Source organism: Alexandromys fortis, unplaced genomic scaffold, assembly GCF_014885135.2.
Source record: "Alexandromys fortis isolate MF-2015 unplaced genomic scaffold, M_Fortis_MF-2015_v1.1 scaffold_134, whole genome shotgun sequence".
In the NCBI taxonomy this organism is placed as follows: domain Eukaryota; kingdom Metazoa; phylum Chordata; class Mammalia; order Rodentia; family Cricetidae; genus Alexandromys; species Alexandromys fortis.
Window position 1 is genome coordinate 3,084,389 of NW_026068007.1, and position 20,506 is coordinate 3,104,894.

General features: G+C 43.8%; 1 long non-coding RNA gene across 1 annotated transcript; it reads right to left on the bottom strand.

The window, feature by feature from the left end:
- Window positions 1–8,235: 8,235 nt before the first annotated feature.
- Window positions 8,236–19,139, bottom strand: LOC126513323 (uncharacterized). Its single transcript, XR_007595296.1, has 5 exons — window positions 18,949–19,139; window positions 18,583–18,641; window positions 13,103–14,041; window positions 11,172–11,297; window positions 8,236–9,076 (listed from the first exon to the last, which is right to left on the bottom strand). It is a non-coding gene; the product is annotated as an uncharacterized lncRNA (long non-coding RNA).
- Between the last annotated feature and the right edge of the window lie 1,367 nt (window positions 19,140–20,506).

A 20,506-nucleotide genomic window follows, 5' to 3' on the forward strand; every position in this document is an offset into this window, starting at 1 on the left:
CTTAATATATGTCTGTGTGAGGTTTCAAATACCCTGGAACTAGAGTCACAGACAGCTGTGAACTGCCATATGGATGCTGGGATTGAATCCATATCCTCTGGAAACGCAGTCAGTGCTTTCAAAACAACTGAGCCACCTCTCCAGCCCCAGCCATCCCAAGTTTTAACGATACCTTTTATAACTGTTTTCAAGCTGATGTTTGAGTCATCCAAACTCTCAGGAAAGGCATTTACAATTTCTGAAAGGTTTGGAGATCAAACACAGACATGGAGTTCAAACTGGCTAGAGAGCCAGGAACTGTAAATTATAGTTACATATAAAAGCATTTACCCTAGATAGCAAGGCCTTAGCTTCATCTATTAAAGAGTGTATATTCCTGTCTTTACATCATGTTTATTTGCTTTATTATCTGGTAAATGGCTGTTTATGAAGACAGGTCACGGTTGTACAGTGCCAATGGCTGAACATCCAGCACACTGAATGGAAGGGCCCACCTCACATTCCATGGTCTATACTAAACAGCACCAAACGGACTCCAATCTGACGATCTGGAAGAGTGTGAGGGTCCCTTCTTCCCCTCACGTGCCCCTCTGGGCATCAGTTGTCACTGTGCAATGCTGTGGGCCAGGAGATTAGCCTGAAACTGTCTGGGCTTGCTCCGCGACAGTCCTGGAAATTGCATATTTTTTTAGTCGTTCTCTATTAACTTCACATTTGCCCTGTATTCAACCATCTCATCCGAACTTGGTAGGGAAAAATCCTCACTCCTGGGTCGCCTCTGCTGTGAGAATGAGTTGGGGCAGTGTGAGGAAGCAGGTGCCTCCCCGGCAATAATTCCTGTAGTTGCGCTTCCTCCACACTTTCCTTTTCACTGTGACTGAGGGGCCCATGTGGTGGCTCAAGCCCCCTGCTTCACCACTAGGGGAAAGCAGCTCACTGCCCAGTGCCAGGAGGTGGCATCCGCAGTGCCCTGTCTCTGTACAAAGAATGTTTTCTATCGCTTCCATTTTAACTGTTCAATGACGAGTCCCTTTCCTTCTGTGACATTGGCAGATTGCTGAAGGTTGTGTTTAGGTAGCACAGAAGAGTGGATGCACCCACAGAAGCCATTTGGAGATCTGTGCTGATAATTTATGTAAATCTTTCTTTAAGCATTACCTTTGTTCATGTTTAAATGCTACCTATAATGCTAATTAATATCGAATATCATAGAGCATATAGTGTAGCCTAAACTGAAAATATTCTTCCAGGGCTGGCATTGCTTTCACTACTGAGGGCCAATTGTCTTTCTAGGCAACTAGCTGAGTGCAATGATCTCTCCTGTCGTTCCCGCTCCTCCCTGCCAAAGGCAGGCGATGTTCTGCCCGCCTTGCTGATATCGGTATCCATTGTCCTTTCTCTACACCAGGTGGACCTCCTGGGCATCCCTGTGGGTTTTGGAAGTGGAAAAAAAAACCACCAACTCTTTCATGCTGTTGTTGTTAATGAGGAAAGTGACCTAAAGAGATGAAGTTAATGGCCCTAGCTTTGGAGCTACATGTTGGACATGGCCGTCTACTACCTCTCTCTAGACCCATACATAGCTGCACAGCTTGTCTCCTGCCACTTCAATTCATCAAGCTCAGATTCCAGGCTGTTCTTTCTGAGCCACTGCTGGTAGGCTACCTCTTAGCACAGAACTCTTCAGTGGCTCACATTGCCTCCAGAATAAATCCAAACTTCTAAACCTACCATTCAGCAGCTATGTTCACTCCCTTCACTGTCCTGTTCTACCATCTGCTGCACTGATGGACATCCTGGCTGCTCCTCCCTACCTGGGATTTATCCCCACACCTGCAAACGCGCCTGGCAAGCCTGGATCACACTCATTTTCCAGGGCAAACGTTGGAAGTTCTGCTTTCCAAAACTCCCTCCCTCCTTCCCCTCAGTTAAAAATAATCTCCGCGTTAGTGTCTCAGCTCCCTGTCCGTAGGTCCCTTATGTCACCCATCACCTGTGTGACAGCTGAGTGAATACATGTTGATGTCCTCTACTGCCTTCAACCTTACGGAGAAGGTTCTAGTACACCGGATGTTCCACATCCAAAACTTTTGCACATGGCACTCACTCACCTAAGGATTCAAAGTGAACCTGTGTATTTGCAAATTATTAGACAGGCAAGTTAGAACTGTGTCATTTCTTAAAACTTCTTAAAACAAAATGGTAACCTTTCTCTTTCATCCTTTCAGTCACACTGCTGAGGTAGAACCCGGTTATACGGTTCTGTGGTGATGCCCATCTTAACTGTTATGATACCGATGTAACTTTCTACTTGAAAGCATTTACAACTAATTATAGGCTACTGGGTTTAGTTGACATGAAAATATAAAACATCAAATAAATACTTTTTTTTTTCTTCTAAAGCAAAATTTTTCACCCTCTCCCATCTACACACCCGCGTTCGCACACAAAAGACCAAAATCATCACAGAAACACTTACTGCCATCTTGTGGACAAACAGGTGGTAGGAAAACCCCCTGGACGGGATTGAGAAGCTGTGCCTTCATCCCTAAGCAGCCTGTACTTAATTCTGAATGGGTAAGCCCAAAGAAGAATGTTCCTCTTTAATTAAACCATTTTCCTAGAAAGTGTTCACTTAGATGCCTTTGCTAATCGTTCTCTAGCATTATAGCTAGAGAACCTGGTGGTCAGAAATGTCCGCGCAAATCATACAAGTGATCTCAATCTTAAAATCTGGGCGAGGTGGGGAGCGGTCACACAAAGATGACTGGCTAAACTTTCAATACCACAGTTTCTTGAAGCAAAAATGCTCAAGAACTGTTTTAATTAATACACTAGCAATTAGCAGTTCAAACCCAGGAGTAGACAACTGACGGAGGCGGGTTGTATAGTATCCTAGCAAAATTGCACTCAAACAAGTAGAAGTCTGAGCCTGGGAAATAAACATTTCTTCACATTACTATTAAGTCATTATTTCACCGAAGGCACCACCGCAAAACTTCATTATGGCCATTCACCTCCTGGAAATCAAATTAACGCCTAAGAAATCACTCCCTAAAAATGATAGGGAAGCACAATAAACATTAAACAAAAGTCATCTCCTTTTGTTTCCAGAGGATCCCTTTGCCTACAAACCTCTTATTCTTTAGGCATTTCCTGGTAAATCATCAACCTCCTATTTCATAGAACATGGGTGCTTGAGCTATTCCCCTTATGGATTAAATATAATCCTTAATCAAATGCTGAGCCAGACCATATCTAGAAACATCTTCATGCTATTATTTTGTCTCTGGGGAGCTTTATTACCTTCTATTTGTCTGTAATGAAACTCATATGGGCATTGAACTTGTCTAAAAGAAAATGATTTCTTATATGCACAAAATTATACCTGAAACAGAACCTTGGATGCTTAGGGTGAAGCCCAATTGTGAAGGCAGTTATGCCCCAGAACACCCACCCGCACCCACCCCTAGCCTCCCAACCGCCCACCTCCCCATCCTTGACCCCTGACCCTGCCACTCTGGCTCTAGGGTGCCAGGATCACTTTGTTTTAGGTTTCTCTTTAATCTTTGACTGCCTTTGTTCATCACTCTAGAACGGTTGTTTGGAAATTAGCTATCAGATACTGCTGTGCTGTCCAGCAGTCGGGAAGGAATTGAATATTAGTTCAGTTATTCACTGAGACAATTCGTAGGGGCCACTCAGTTAGTGCAGGGTCTGTTGCATCAGCTCAGGCTGAAGAGAGTGAGATAATGGGAGGTCATATATATGAAGAGGGCAGTGCCAGGGAGCTGAGCCGGAATTACTGGGAGCACGCTGCTGCCAAACATAGGTCCAGCAGGAGGAAGGGAGGGTGATGGTCTTGACAATGAAGCAGAAGCCCTGTGATGGAGCTACTTGGACCCCTATTGGAAGCCCAGCATTTTTTATCAATGCCAGAAAAACAGGACTCGATGATGGATTTAAAGCTGGCAAGTGACATGACACATTTTATTTTACTGAAAGCAATAGAGAAGATGAATGTAAAAGGGTCAGAATGGGAGTCATGAAGGCTAACAGTGAAAGCCTCTCCCATGAGCCTCAGCTACAGGGTCAGACCCTGAGTCAGACCATAAAGATGGAGCAGAGGGATAGACTGTCCACTTTCTGAACTCCAAAGAGCAAGGCTGAGAAGCAGGTTGACAATGGAAGCCTCCAGCAGAATGTTGACCATGAAGCACTCTGCTCCAGCTTAGATGTCTGCCAGGTCTGGTGCTTCAGGAGGAAAGCACTGTCTTTTCTCGCCATTACAGGGTTTTGGTTAAAGCCCATCTAACAGACAAGTTAACAAGATGACTGCATATAGATCAGTAGAGTCTTAAGTTTCACATGGCATGGACAAACACCCAGAGAAATGTGGAAATCTGTGGGTTTTATGCACAGGCACACTTAAATATGACTGGAGAACAAAAGAGACTGATCTCATTTTGATGAACTGAGCAAGGCATGTTTGTTCGAATTCTTGGCATCTCTGAGTGATATTCCTTCCTATGAGTATAGAAAGAACCCCGATCACTTGAGGCTCTTTAGGGTAAAAGGATAAAAAATGTGTATGTGCATGTGTGTGTGCGTGTGTGTGTGTGTGTGTGTGTGTGTGTAAGAGAAAGAGAGAGAGGAGAGAAAGAGAGAGAAACCTTTCTGTATTTTATGTCATTTATTGTAGAAGGACGAGGGAAGGGAAGAATGACCTTCCTGCTTCCTGCTTCTGCTGGTTTCCCAGATGGCAGACAGGGTGCAATAACTTAGGGTAGTGTGCCCTGTATGTCCACCAGTACCATCTTAATACAAGAAGAAATAGAACTGCTGGGTGATACATGTGAAGGTCAGGGCAACGGAAACCACATCCAGAAGTCAGTGGTAGGACGATTTCCAGAGGATCACCATAACAGACTGAAAACAATTATGGAATTCTGCAGTTATGCCTTGGATTGATTCAGCAGGAGAAATCTTAGCAAATTCAAGTGATCATAAGCCAAAACTAAAATGGCTTGAAAAGCAAAGAGACCTTGGCTATACATTGCAGTCACCCACAATCTTCAAAAATTACTGGAAGTCAGTCTGCATCCCAGGCAACCAAAGTTGGCAGGTGGCTGCCGTGTAAAGCTAAGGGCATGGTGACATCATGCTCAGCTCTCCCAAGGAGCTGGAATGAAAGCAAACAGTGAGTGAGCTGAGGATGGGAGGTGTTTAGGTTTCCTGTTTTGAGAAATAGTCTCTCTGGTTAGCCCAGGCTGACTTTGAACTCTTGATCCCCCTTCCAGCTTTTGCTCCGCCATTACTTGCTTATTCTCAGCCCCAGGGTTGGTCTGCTTTCGGCTTAGAGAGGTTCTTGTAGATGTAGCTAGCTTTCTTCTCCTGCATCCACTAAGCACCGCTGGCTATTTTATCACCTCCCTGAATACAAATGTGCACACATGTGTCTCCATATCAGGATTCAGAGCACCTGCAGGCTGGCTCCCACCATCTGGACCTCTGGGATCTGACAGGGATTCATGACCCACATGGAGAAGCTAACTATGAAGCAGGTGGCAGTGGTGCCTATAGTTAATATGCATAGAGCGTGAGGGGTCGGTATGTGTCCTCTGTGTGTGTATGTGTGTCTCTTTGTGTAATGTGTGTATATGTTTGTATGTGTCTCTGTGTGCATATGTACATGTGTGTATGGTGTGTGTGTGTCTCTCTTTGTGTGTATGTGTGTCTCCGTAATGTGTGTATATGTGTCTCTGTGTGCATGTGTACATGTGTGTATGGTGTGTGTGTGTCTCTGTGTATGTGTGTATGTTTGTATATGTCTCTGTTTATATGTAGCGTATGTATGTATGTATATATATATATGTGAGAGAGTGTCTCTGTGCATTCATGTTTATATTTGTATGTGTTTAATGCATTGTGTGTGTGTGTGTGTTATCCTTGCTGTATATTTGCAGAACTCAGTGCTGTATTTACCTCAAGTCATGACAGTTTTCCCCAGACATACCTGTGACAACACATTTTGGCATATTGGTGTGCCTCAAAGTCAGCAGCTCTGCTGCCAGGTTTTAGATGACCTCCATGTTTTCCTGTAGCACACAAACAAAAAACTTACTGGTCTACTCTGCCATAAACACAGGACGTTGGCTGTGATGCTCTCTCGGTCACTTTCTTCTCTCTGAGTAGAACTTAGTATGTATGATCAGTTCCATGGGCACCCTAGTCTAGACGATGTGGTGAAGGACCAGCCTGGCTGCATCATCAGTGCTTCCTGTTGGCCAGACATCCACAAGTGCAATCATCCCCCACTGTTTCTGACATGCTGACCTTCAATGGCAGGTGCTCCACTAAATCCTTCTACATTTGAATGTGTCGAATCTTAACGAGATAGAGTATAGGCATGATACACAATAAACTTTCTAGTCCCACACATGGTCTCTTAACAAGATTAACAGAATCATCAAAAACATCCCACTGCACTAGAGCAATGCTTTCCACAGGTCTAACCTTTAGACACAAGAGACACTTTCTTAGTTCTCCTTCAGCTGTGGAGTGCCAGGGACAAGGACAGAAGTCGGGGCGTCTGGTTCACCTTGTCCCAATATGTGCCGTTACCATACCAAGCCTTAATTCATCCGTCAAAGGGAAACAATATTTGCTACTCCCTTACATACACAGAAGCACACAAATACAGACATAGGCACACACACACACACACACACACACACACACGCACCATTGTGTTGTTGTAATGCACTGAAGAAGGCTGATAAAGCAAGCAAAAGAGCACACACTCGCAGCAAGGGTGGGGAAATGAACATGTGTTTCTTCCATAACATTAGAAAAAAACTTTGTGTTGAGGAAAGATGAAATGTAAACGTGGGATGGAGGTCCTGTAAAAGAGAAGAACTGTGATTCTTAGATTCCTTCAGCACCAGGGGAAGAAAGGAAGGGCAAGTCCTGTCTGTCTCTCAATTATGAAGATTTTGTGTGCTCCTCCATCTTTCCTATGAGAACATGAAGGTTCCTGAAACTGACTGATCAGGTTCTCCTTTTCATATTTTATACTAGAAAGCTGGCCATGAGCAAAGCTCCGAGACTATGTGGCAGGCTGTTGTTTTACAGTGCTGGAGACGGACCCAGGACCTCATTGCACAGTGGACAGGTGCTCTGCCACCGAGACATCCCCTGCCCACTTTACAGTGCTGCATGCCAACCTCACTAGTAGGGCCATCTTGTTCATATGAAGTTTTTCCTCATTCCTTTATTTTGTTTTTATTTTTAAGTAAAATGTAGAAGATTGATATAGTTAGTATATATGACAGTACAAGCTGCTTTATGTCATCTCTTGATAAGTATATCCTTGATTAAAAATTACTAATGAGAAGACACAGATAGATAGATAGATAGATAGATAGATAGATAGATAGATAGATAGATGTCTTGTGATATATGTGATTGTGTGTGTATAAGTTCTGTTTTTCAATAATCTATGATTTATCCCAGAATGTAGCAAGTCAAATTTCTTGCTCCAAATCAGCAAAGCCTCTAGAGGAGAGATTGCCCCACAATAATCACAGAGGTCACCTTTAGGCGTGAATGGACAGTGTGTTTTAAATGGCCCATTCATTCTGTCCTTGGCACAGATGCTATTGTGGTTAATTATTTTGATGCTAATATATGTGCATAGCCTTTTTAATGTGGCGACCAGCCTGAGGAACTGGATCGAGACCAACAATCAACAGATGGCAATCACTCGGGGTCATGACTATCCTGGGCCAGGTTTTCACTGGTGATCTTCAATTATACGGAGACTTATAGCCCCAATCTGGTCTTGCAGGAACTCCCTCCGAAGTCTGCACACATCTCTAGAATCATCCCACTGCCAGCATCAGTGAACTCTCTCTCTTAAAAGGGAAAAAAGGGCTTCCTGAATATACCTACACAATGGCCTGCCAAAGAGACTGTAGAAGTTGTCTGCAAGCCATGAACTTGAAGGGAAATGTCCTGGAGTTTTATTGCTTAGTGCTGAGTGACATTTATAAAGCCATCTCTTTCAGAAGTATCCGTCTCCTAGGGGACCATTTGAGAATAACATGAAGATAATGTCATAAGGAATGACAAAAACAGATTTGACTCGTGCCACTGATATTTGAATGATTCTATTTAATATCACACCTTGATATTGAACACATATTCTTTTCATGACACTGGGCATGCTCTGTGATGACTTCTCTGAAGGAGTCCCCAGTCCATGTGGGTAAAACACTTTATAATTATGATTCAGAATTCATAGAGCCAAATACTCCCTTTCCCTGTTGACTTCCATACTCGAGCAGCAGTAGGAACCAGAAGGAGTTCGCTCTCTCAGCTTTCTGATCAGTTCCAAAGCTGTTTAAGACCCTCAGTTGGGCCCTTTTGAGTAACTGATAGGATGTCTCAGCCTGAAGGGAGCAAAAGCAGAGAGTTTACTGGCCAATGTAATGGAAAGTTCAAGATCTGAGGGCTATTTGAAAATGCTTTGTACTTGTGACTCCAACATGTCGCTAGAACTCCATCTTGCTCACTCTGTCTCCATCTGGGGCTCCCAGTACTGCTTATACCTCCATCTACATGGAAAGCCCAGAAGCTCCATTCTTCTTTCCTCACAGTTAGAAAAGAAAGTAGATATTCATTATTCCAGTTGTTTCATTCAAAGTCCTAGCCCAAGTTTCATTGGCCTCTCTTGAGTTTCTTGATCATTCCCATATTAGTTTGCAGGTTGACTAACCAAGGATCACACGCTGGGTACCTGGAGCACAGAGATTCCTGGTCTCACACTTCCAGTGGCCATAGGTCCAAGATCAATCTCTCAAAACCCTTGCTACCTTCTGAGGATGATGAGGGAGAATCCTCCATGTTTTCCTCCTAGCCCCTTGTTGCCTGGGTTTGAAGACAGCATTCTGCCTAAGTTTTCCCTCTTTTTTTCTTGTCTTCCCTCTTTGAGTGTCTGAGTGTCCTCTTTTTATTCAGGATGCTTTGAAGTCACTTTAGTGAGTTTTTAAAACTTGCTTACTTCTGTCCAGCACTGTAAGGAAAAATAATCTGTCTCTGATAAGAACCGTATTGGAGATACCACCACCCCCACACAACTCAACCCACAGCCACCAGTAACTGGAAGAAGGAAAGAGACACTGGTTAGCCAGTTCAGAATCTCTTGAGCTTCCTACTGCTGAGTGAATGCAAGGGATAGAACTGAGAAGGGGCTGGCTAACTTCCAAACGGTCAGGCTGCTCTACAAAATGAAAGGGCGTGAATGGTGGCAGGTAAAATTACTGTCCATTATATTAAGGACCTATTGAATGAAAATAAAGCCTACTTCCTACATACATGACTATATGCAAATCACCAGATAAAGTGCTAACTCTATGTATATGCTCTACCATAAAGGGATCATAACATTCAAATTTCCTTCCAATTCTCTTTTTTTAAACTTTGTGTGTGTGTGTGTGTGTACCTCTGCTTCTGCTTTTGGTCTTTACCTTTGATCTTATTTGAAACAGAATCCTTTTTTGCCACTGGGTATGCCAGTGTGCCAAACCCCAAACCCATGAAATTCCAGTTTCCACCTCCCATTTCATCATAGGAACACAGAGATTGCACACATATGCTACCTGACCCAGCTTTAGGTGGGCCCTGAGGATTGTCACCATTTGGAGCAAGTGCTTTATCCCTTGAACCCTTTCCCTGACTCCCCACTTCTTTTCTGCTAAAGGGGAATTTGCGTTGTCCCTGTCATTTTAATAAGCTAAAAGCACATTTGGCTGTTTAGATGCCAGTGACAAGGAAAGAGTATTGACAGCCAGCTCCCATCAGTTACCGAACAACAAAGACTGACGATTGAAGAGCCGGGGGACAGACTTGGCATCACCCTTGGCTGGAGTCTAGCCAAAGGTGAACTCAGGAAGACCTGGCTGCAGAATCTACGGCAGGAGCCATCCATTCCCTTCTAGTGTCGTGGAAAGTAGCACACATGCATCAAAGCATTTTTCTCACCAGGCTTAGGGCAGGCTCAGACTCCCAGAAACATCCCCGGTCCTATGATTGACACACCGAGCTGGTAAACAATACCCACCCTTGCACACCGCTGACCAGCCTGTCTAGATTCTTCCTAAGCCAGGCCCCCACCAGCCTTTACAACCCAGTCAGAACTGGCTTGAGACATCCAAGCCATCTGCCCTCCTGCCCTTCTGGGCTTTCTGAGATACTTGCCCTCAGAGGGCCTCGCCTGGGCTTTTTGGCACCTTTTTGTTCCTGCAAGCTCATCTTACGTGTGTATGCAAAGATGTATAAGGCAAACACCATCTGGGATAATATGTTAATAGTATTCAGCACACTCCTTGGCTTGGTGTGTTTCTTATCTAAATCAGAACAAACCCTCTTCATAGCAATACTGTGACTGCACACCTCTGGTTTCTAGAAACTCAGGAATGCCTTTCTTCCCAACTGTTCGGGATGTGGGCTGGTGTTCTGCCAGCTCCCTTACTCTTAGTTCATTTCTTCAATAGCATCTTGGTGAGAGTCTTTTCAGAGCCTGGGGACTCCAGCCTCAACCCCTTCGAGCAGCTGAAAATGCCCGACTAGCCCTCTGTATGGTGCTGCTGTGGCATCTCATAAATTCCTGACTGATTATTTATCTGACTACACACTGACACCGACAGGTCATTCACATTAGTCCAAATCCAAATGGGGCTTTGGTGGTAAACATCTACTCAGGATTCTCTGTCACTGGGCTAAGGGATATCCTGAATCTGTGCTGAAGCGAACTTGGGGAGAACGAGGAAAGGGCAAGTAATTCAAAGCAAAAGCAGAGGGAGGTAATTGCAAGAAAAAGAACAAAGCCATTCGAGGTCCTAGCGAATGCATTTGTGCTTCCTGTCAGTGTGCCTCTTGACTAAACTGCTTTGACTACGGGGATCAATAAAGGGCAAGACCTAGAGATAGTAATTATGCTAATTGGTAGTGACTAGGAAACAGGCAGGCCGCAGGATAAGCAGACAGTGTCTCTAGAGAAACAAACATGTTTGTTAAGGAGAGAAAGATCCGGTCCCCTCTATGAGGCTTTTCCTATAATCCGCTTTCTAAGCGATTGCAAACACAGCAATCAACATTGGAGTTCTTACCTAAGCAGATGATAGCACATGCCATGGCTCCCGCCTTCCCAGGTTTATAGCTTGGCTCAGTCTCCACTAGGGTCAAAGTCTGTATGTATATACATATATACACAAAGGCACATATGAAAGCCATTTCTACTGGGAAAAAAAAGAGGAAGGACAAGAGAGGAAAGGAAGAAAGAAAATGAATAAAGAAAGGAAGAAAAGGGCACAAGCTAGAAAAATGACTCAGCGGCTAAATGTGCTTACTGTGCAGGTATGAAGACCCGAGTTTTGAAACCAGCACTCGGGTAAAAGGCCAGGTGTGGCCACACACACACACACACAGAACCCTAGTGCTGAGAGGAAAGGGTGGAACCAGGAGGATCACTGGGGCTCGCTAGCCAACAGCCTAGCCCCAGATCTAATGAGAGCTCTCAAAGAAATACGGTGGAGAATGATAGATTGATAGATCACATACATGCACATGCATTACACACAGAGAAGTGAACGGCTGGGACTGTAGTAGCAGAGTACCATCAAGAGGAAAAGGGACCCAGGCCAGATGGAAAGAGTCAAGAAAGCCTCTTGTCACCCCACGTTTTGAGTGGAGCTTTGAGTGCAGGGAATGAAGTCGCTGTGGCTAGAGAAGACAAGGTCGAGATGCTTACATGGAAGAATTCCATCAGCTTCACGTAACCTTTGTGTAAAAGCATATTGTTAAATATGGAAACTTAAGGGCTCTTGGTTACCATGTCCGAGACCATAAATGGACAGTGCAGTGGACTTAAACTGAGTATTACCCTCAAATTTCGTATTTGAAACCCCACCCCCAGTGATGATATTAGGAGTCGTAAAGAGGTAATTCGGTTTCATAGGCAAAGCCCCAAAGGCTCTCCAACTATTTCCCACCACATGAGAGTTTACAAATAATAATAATAATAATAATAATAATAATAATAATAATAATAATAATAATAATAATAATAAAAACAATGGCCGAGAGCCTGAGTTATCCTTTCCCAGAACCCAAGCGTTCTGGTGTCAACCTTAAGAACCTGTAAGAAAGCTGCTCAGTCTGTGGTATTTTTGTTAGAGTGGCCCCAACTGACTGAGATGAATGCCATCTTGGCACAGACAACCAGATAGCCATAGTGTGCAGACATACAGCAAACATGTGTGTGCATACATGCATGCATTTATGCCAATTAATTTAGATTTATTATTTTGCCAAGCTGCTCTGAGATTCTGAATTTCTCAGTAAACATTAACTACTATAATTTTCAATTTTCAGACAATTTTCTTTGGTCACTGGAATTATATTTAAGACTCCAGTACTAATAAACCCTTGATAAAAGTTGGATAAATACGTGAGCATTTAGAAAGATAACTGAAACGCCAGGGCTGTGTAGCTATCAAACCCATTGCTCTTGGTCCCTTCCTCCAGTAGAGAGGTTCAGTTGTCAAAGAGCTTTCCCTCGAAACAAATCTTGACTTCCTGAGGTTTTCCCGTCATTTCAGGCCATGGGAAGATATGGAAGTCATGAACACTGTGTACATCCTGGGAACCATATCCCCCTGCAGAAGGGAGACCCTTATGGTTCTAATGGCATGAGTCAAATATACAGGAGCTCATTCACCAGAGAAGCCCCAGACTTCCATGCGCGTCTTTTAGGTTTTTGTTTTGTTTTTTTTTTTTTCAAGACAGGGTTTCTCTGTAGCTTTGGTGCCTGTCCTGGACCAGGCTGGCCTCGAACTCACAGAGATCCGCCTGCCTCTGCCTCCCGAGTGCTGGGATTAAAGGCGTGCGCCACCACCGCCCAGCTATGCACGTCTTTTAAAAGAACATCCAAACACCACAGTAACGTCAGCTTTCTCCTTTGCAAGTGGGAGTTCTGCAGGGTAATCCTGAGGTTGGATGGTGCAGAAAGAGGTGTGAACTGAAAGCAGGGACAACTCACGTGATATTTCCTTGTGACAGCTTCACTCCCTGCTGTGGAAGGTGGAAGGGAAGGCAGGCCGATGTGGATTAGCTTTGAGAACTTTGGAGTTGCTTCCCGGTAGAGCAACTCAGAAAGCTCTGCTTCCAAGGTGTCAGAGCTGCTACCAGCAGAGACCAGCATGTCTTAAATAAATATATTTGTGTCCTTCCTCGTTTAGGAAAATAAGAAAAAGAGAGTTACTGCCACAAACTCCAGTTGATGTGTATGTGAACTAGAAACAAAGATATACTTGCCACAAATGGTTTCTAGATTCGGGACAGCAATACCTGCCCAACAGATAAGACTTCTCCATGAACAGTGATGGTGTTCTTTTCCTTATTATCTTTGTCTCTTATCTTGTCCTAGCCTCTCAAGTTAGAGAGAGAACAGTGTCGTGAATGTTTAGGAAACAGAAGCAAAGGCTGGAGAGGGGACTCAGCAGTAGACAGCACTGACTGCTCTTCCAGAGGACCCGGGTTCAGTTCCAGACACCCACATGACAGCTCACAACTGTCTGTAACTCCAGTTCAAGGGGACCTGACACCCTCACACAGACATACATGCAGGCAAAATACTAATGCTCATTTTAAAAGAGGAAAAGAAACAAACAAACGAACAGAAATATTCTTTAGGCTTGACAGTACCAGGAAGTACCTGCCCCTAAGAGGAGACACACAGGAGACCCAGAAGATTCAGCAGAATGCCAGCAGGGGTCCTCTAGATGAGAAATGTAGATGCCAGGGAAAGGGGGCAGATTAAGTACAATGGGCACAGAGTGAATGTTTCGTGATGGAGGCTGGTACCATGAACACGAACAGGTACCAGGTCTATAGAATGACCCAGGACAATGAGAATGCCTTGCGTGGTTAGAGTTCAAGGATGACCTAGACCTCAGGTCCTTGTGGAATTCAGTACAGCCTAGAAGAGAAAAGAGGAGAGACTAAACTGAGAAGTCTCAGCTCCTTGGATAAATTGAGGGGTCTGGGGTGACACATAACTTTCTTTCCAACATAAAATTATACATGTAGGAACTGAAATGGGGGCAGGGGGTCTTCTCTTTTATGCTGAAGCCTGTGGATGGGGCTCCCCAACAGGCATGCAGTATGTTCATTTCTTTGCAATCTTCCTATGCTTTGTAAAACTGAATGTGGAGGTATGGTCTGCCCAAGGTCACCTGACTAGTTCAGCTGGAACCCAGCCAGACCTAGATCTTCTGTCTTACCCGTCAGGCACACCCCAAACTGCCCCACCCTCTCCTCATTTTGCTTCATTCGGGGCCTTCTGACGTCTCCAGATGACTTTGTTTACAGTACAAAACAACAGGGGATGGCTGCACTTTAAAGCCATTGTGAGGCATGCCATCCTATCCGTGGATTAGAAATAACGATACTGATTGCTAAGCCAAACTCGAGCATGTCTATCACTGAAATAATTCAAAAAGCTATTTTTGTGGGAAGCATCCTCATGATAAAAGCAGTCATTTTAGTTGTCCTTAAAGGACGCGTCCCTCTGTAAATTCATATAGCAGGCTGGACTCTGGCGCCCAAAAGTGACACCTTCCACAAAGCATATATAAATGACTGTGATCTGCAACGGAGGTAGCACAGACAAATAAGGCTGCCAGTCCGCAGAAGAGGACTTTATTACTAAATTATTTTGCGAGGTGTTGTAAGTCGAGAGAAAGTGAATCTACAGCTAACGCTCCTTTGGTCCACTTATCCCATCCTCATCTCCTCACGTTGATGAGAAGAGTGCAGGAAGGCTTCATCAATTACAAGCCTGTCCCTTTTCTCTCCTCTCTGTGAAATTGCATTCCTTATAAATGTCCCTGTACCGGTGCCTGACAAAGCGAACATCCCAATTCCTGAGACATATATGTCAGCGTTGGGCAATGAGGGACAGCTATCCTCCTGAGGCTGTGAAACCCGGGCTACCTTCACATTCAGTCTCACCCAAGCAGGACCAGAGAGCCAAATACCAGGCTATGATGTCCATCGGCCCATAGTCCACATTGGTGATCTGCAAAGGCCGCTTATCTCAGAACAAGTGAATGGCCAAAGATTCAGGTCAAAACAACGCCCCTCTGCCAAAGCCAGAACAATACCTTTCAAAGCCAGTGTGTCAGATGGAAAGGGTCATGGGTTATTGCAATGCAACAATTAAAGATCTGGAATGAGTTCCACAGAAGGGCAAGGAGCCGTCTGCAAGCCTTTTGGCCCATCAACTAGAAAATCATAGAACTTAAAGGTTTACAAGAACTAGCTGTAGGTTTCACTCTCTAACACTTCCCAATGTGTTGATAGGTATAAGAGAAATCCTTATCCTGAGTTGTTATTAAATAGGGATATTTGGTAATATGCATGATGGCCTTAAATATAATAATGTACACTAATTTTAAATTTGCATAGATAGAGGATGCAAGAGGAAATGGCACCGAAAGATGATCTCCGTTTCACTTGTAGATTCTTAAGCATTCTCTTTGATTTGCTTTCCTTCATAAATACTGTGTGCAGACTTGAAATTACTTTCCAGGCTTTGCATCTGTCTTTGGTTTTCTTCCTTCTTGTTTGGGAGGTGGGTGTTTTGTTTTGTTTTTGTACTTCGAAACTAACTTGATTTGGTTTCTTGAGTTTCAACGATCCCAGAGAATAAGGGCACAGTCCACATGTGACTTCTGATACTTTTATTGAGCGCTTGTGTTCCTTCAACCAAAAAAATGCAACCTTTGAAATCCCTAGACACCAAAGCATTATCAATTCTTTGATCAGGTTACGCTGAGAAAATCATAAATTAGTCAACCATTCTATTACTCCAAGCCCTGGTTTCCTGGGAGATCAATGTAGAAGCAGTTTAGGCTCTACAGTTTAGGCTTTATGCAGAAGAATGACTGGCCTTTCTTCTTGTTGTTTTTTTCTAATGTATAATAAAAACATAACTGAACTTCTCTGAGGTTTCTGAATGTGAGGAGCAGCTGCTAGGAGGACAAGGATAAACTGGGTGGGTTGATTACTATGACTTTAAAAGATCCTGGTCCTCTGTGACAGCGTACATGGTCAGGGTCATGCCAGGTGTTACAATCCTGAATACAGTACCGGCTCTCTTTCCGGCCAGATGTTACTAAAACATTTCCAGATCACCACCTTCTCCCCTGGATTTCTGCTGGATACAGGGGAAGCAACTGAATATAGCCTTAACTCGGAAATCATGGGAACTCCAGTCTGGTACTATGGGACCATTTAGTTACATCACATGCCGATCCTCCTGCTGCCAGATAGGACTGGACTCTTAAAACGGCTCTTTGCTCCCCAAACGGAACAGAGACTTAGACCTATTTGTAAGACAGTTTGCCTTAATACCTACAACCTAGTGCTTCTATGACCAATGGCTGAGTTGTCTAAAGAGAATTTACCTATAAATTGAAAGTTGAAGATTTCTGGTTCCCTAACTTGCTTACTGGACTTCTACTTCAATTACCAAAATACACAAAACACACCCACTTACAGATAGACATACATATATATGTATGGATGTATGTGTGTATGTATGTGTGTATATATGTTCATAGAAGTTTTGAATCTATATACTTAATTAGACCTTTCAAGAAGTGAATACTAAGGTCTTTATCAAGTAGGGTATACTCATTAGAAAATGACTTTTGCAAGATAACCAAAACTGATTTCTGTTTTTATGGTGAACCTCGCCTGCATCTAACTGTGTCTGTAGCTTATGCTGCCAGAACACACAGGACTTCATAGAAAGAAGAGAGACAGGAAGTAGAGTAGAGCTAGTAGGAAATAAATGTGCCAGGGGTTGAGGGTGGAGCTTTCATGCAGGCTTCCATAGAACAGGGAATGATGTCTTTTTTTATCTTAAATGAGAAGGAAAAGATGTTTTCTGTCCTAAATATGCTGAAACGCTAACTGGCTAACTGTTAGTCCAAGAAAATATACTGGGGATTGAGCTGATAGCAAAGTCCTTTCTTATTTGTTTGTTTTGGTTTGCTTGGTTGGTTTGGTTTGGCTTTGGGGGCTTGTTTTTTTTTTTTTGTATGTTTGTTTGTTTGTTTGTTTTTAGAGACAGGGTTTCTCTGTGTAACAGTCCTGGCTGTCCTAGAATAAGCTTTGTAGATCAGGCTGAGCTCAAACTCACAGACATCCACTTATCTCTGCCCCTACCTGGCATCAGTGTCCTTTTTGCGTGCAAGGAATATCCTTTGGGGAAGTTCTGTAAAAGTTGGGTGTCTCTGTTGGGGACAATGAGGATGGAAACTGTGCATCCCTAACCAAACCTGGGTGCAATTTTGGTCCATCAGAAAGAGATGACCATATGTGTCAGAGAGAGAGAATATTGTCAACATAAACACAACCAAATTGTCCTCACTCTGAGTCTGTATAATCGTTCACAGCAAGTCATAGCAACCATTGCCAAGAAATATAGACCCTCTCATAACGACATACTTTTATATTGCATTTTGCTCACTCTTTCTACTATGGATTTGATTCCTTCCAGAACAACATGCTAATAGCATCAGATAGAAGACGCTTTCAAAGGGTAGCTTACTTTAATGATTGTTTTAAATGTTGTTTCATTAAGGGAAGGGCTCAGGAGAGAGAATGAGATAGCAGAACGAGATAAAGAAAATGACTGCAGATCTGGTGAGGCCCCGAGTGTGTCCACATCAACAGGGGTAGCCCAGGAAGCCAGCTCAGGTGGCCTTGTCTGCCAGACGAGTGGAGGTCTGAACTGTAACATTCCTGAGATTTATTGTGTATTTGCTCTTGTGTCTGAAAACAAATCTCTATAGACCTGATATTCGAAAATTCTCTGAAGTATAAATGGCTGGGTCATTTTCCTTCCATTCAAATAACCTTTTTCGATTTTTAATAAAACTATCACTAATATTTACACTTTTGAGCTTTAAAATGTAATTCATAGTAAAATATTTAAGCTATATTTGAGCTAGGGAGCTGGCTGTGGGGAGAAAGTGCAAACTATGCCTCATGGGAAGCTAAACTTGAATCCCCACTCACACGCACATAAACCAGGCACAGGGACACTTATCTATAATCAAAGTGTGCTTCCAGCGAGATGGGAGATAGACAGGAGAATCCCTGGAAGCTCTTGGACCAGAGAGCCTAGCCTACAAACAGGTGAACAGCAAAAAGAAAGGCCCTGCCTTCCACAAGGTGGGACTCAGGAGGGACCTACACCTGTGTTTCCCTCTGGCTCATACATGCACTGTGCATGGGTACACAAATACTTCCATGAATAGGTTCAACTCTGAAAAACGCTGAAAATGATCTATATCTTTCAATATCAAATATTTAGCCAACTTTTAATTTCTTAAATAAAATATGTTTAAATTCATTTCAAAAAACAGTTATTACAGCAGTAGCAGCCAGATAGTGTCAAGTTTCTGCTGTTGCTGCTACCTTCAGCTTTAGTAAATCACCACTTACCTTCGCCTTGGCACAGTTTCCAGGCTTAGATAAATAGTCATTAGACCGTGGCTCTCAACCTATGGGTTGCAGCCCCCACGGGGGATGAATATCAGATGTCTTTCATACTGGATATTTACAATACAATTCATACAGTAGCAAAATTACAGTTGATACAGGAAGTAGCAATAAAAATAATTTTATGGTTGGGATGCCACAACATGAGGAACTGAATTAAAGGGTCTCAGCATTAGGAAGGTTGAGAACCACTTGCTGTCTTAGACTCTCAACCTGGGGTGAACTGCTACTGGATCTTCCCAGGGTTTCTAACAACTTCCCCAAGTGGGGTCTAATGCCTTCTTCGACGTTCTCTGCGTAGACACTAACCTTATTAGAACACGGCTGTTAGTGGCTCAGTGCGAGCAGAGAGTCCGGGAGGCCGGGATGCCTTGAACTTTGAAGCAAATCAGCATGGATTTTAATCATGGTTTAATGTCTTAATGGCCACTATCGTACAGTGTGAGACATCCGATGAGATGGCTCAGCAGGTAATGGCTCTTGGCCCCAAGCCTGAAGGAGAGAACCAACTCTTTCAAGTTATCCTCTGACCTACACACACGCACGCACATACACACACACACACACACACACACACACACACACACACACACGACTCCCGCCCACATCTCCACTAATGTTGCTTTTATACTACATCCGGCTGGGTGGATACTGAAAATCTGGGGAAACTTTCCAGCCTTCTGTTGCCCTCGCCAGTGAAAACTGGGGTCTACCTCACAGTCTCTGACAAGGAAATGCTGGTGCCCACAAAGTGCAAGAATGAACTGTGTGTCTAATGCATTTTGGTTCAGAACTTCCACTTCCCCTTCCTCCTAAAATATCCCAGAAATCTCCTGAAACTCTTCTTCCCAGGCTAGCTGTTCTCTCTGGTCTTGAGATGGGTAGATGCTCTAAGTTAAAGCTGCTGTCCAGAAAAAGGTGCTCACGTCACTTCAGGCTCACTAGACTCTTGAGGCTGTGGAAGAAGCATGTGAAGAGTCCTCTGAGCAGGCCTTTCTCCTTGTCCTTCAGGGACCCTTCCTGGCCAATTCCCAATACAAAGAGCACAAGTAAAGACTTCCATCTCTACCTGCCCTTCAGAGCTCTCCCCATGCGCTCTCTCTCTCTCTCTCTCTCTCTCTCTCTCTCTCTCTCTCTCTCTCTCTCTCTCACACACACACACACACACACACACACACACACACGTACACGCATGCTTCATAGCGATGAGTTTTCTTTCCCATTTCCTTTTCCTAGCCTTGCTCACCAGCTCCTATGGACAGAGACAAGAAAACAGGTCAAATGTCCATGTGTGTTGAGATTCTGCCCTGTCCTTCCAGGACACTGCAGGGCCAAAGGCAGCTAGCCATAGCAGCCTGACACATGCCAGCCCTTAAACTGTCTATAGGACATCACAAAAACAGAGCTTAACTTACTCTTTACCTTCTACTCATACCTAGGGTCTTCACTATGCCTGTTCTAGCTCTGATGTCCTGGAGACTGACTTCCAAAGCACAGGGAGTCTGCCTGCTCCCTTCTCTGTATATAAGAGCTTTTCTAGACGTGTGTTCTCTGTGTTTCGTCTGTTCATTCTTCTGTAGATCACTTAGACAAGGATGAGACGTGTCTTATTTTATTAGACCTCAAACCATCATGGCAAGGCTCGCTTATGGTTTTAATTTTCTGATTGCTATTGTCAGAGGTCCAGGGTACTCTAGTAATGGACGTGGGTGATCTGTACAATACATTTCTAACCACAGATGACCTTGAACTTTTGACCCTTCTGTTTCCATCTCCTACTTGTCCTGGGGTTACAGGCCTGTACCACCGTGCCCAGTTTATGCCATCCTGGGGATTGCATACTACATCTGACTCGTCTGTGCATGCT